The sequence below is a fragment of the Propithecus coquereli genome, unplaced genomic scaffold, assembly GCF_000956105.1.
Source record: "Propithecus coquereli isolate 6110/MARCELLA unplaced genomic scaffold, Pcoq_1.0 Scaffold7, whole genome shotgun sequence".
In the NCBI taxonomy this organism is placed as follows: Eukaryota; Metazoa; Chordata; class Mammalia; order Primates; family Indriidae; genus Propithecus; species Propithecus coquereli.
In genome coordinates, this window is record NW_012153062.1 from 19895890 (window position 1) to 19896628 (window position 739).

The following is a 739-nucleotide window of genomic DNA, read 5'->3' on the forward strand; positions in this document are numbered from 1 at the left end:
TTTTAAGTATTATGTATACCCATTAGAGTGAAAAAAATTAAGAAATACAACAACCTGAGGAAGATGTGGAACATCAGGAACTCTTACACATTGCTGCTGAGATTGCAAATTTGGACGTTTTTTGCGAAACTTCTTGAGGCTACCTTGCAGAATGAAACATTCACATGCTCTGCAAACAAATAATTCTACTTTTATGTGGGAACCCTAGAAAAACTCTTGTATATATGTACAAGAAGACACGTGCAAGAATATTCACAATGGTACAATTAATAATAAGATATAGAACCTACACAGATGTACTTTGACAAAGGAATGGATAAATTAATGATGTCATATTTATGGAATCACATATGAAAAAGCAGTTAAAATGAATGAAACACAACTATTTGTAAAAATATGGATGCATCTAAAAATATAATGTTAAATTGAAAAGCCTGTAAGACTACATAAAATATGAAACTATTTTAATAAACTCAACACAAACAAAATTGTGCCCTATATTCCCTTTGGTTTACATACACATGTCAAAATAAGTAACTATATGTATGTGTTTGTGTGTACATGTGCATATGTGTGGATGTGTATAAAGAAATAACTGTAACAGTTTGGTGGAAAAGTAGAAGGATGAGACAGGAAAGTGTACATGAGTAGGTGCAAGTGATGTTAACATTTTAGTTGTCGAGTCTCTTGATGGGTTCACCAAAGTTTATTATATTATTTTGCCAACATATAATTATAT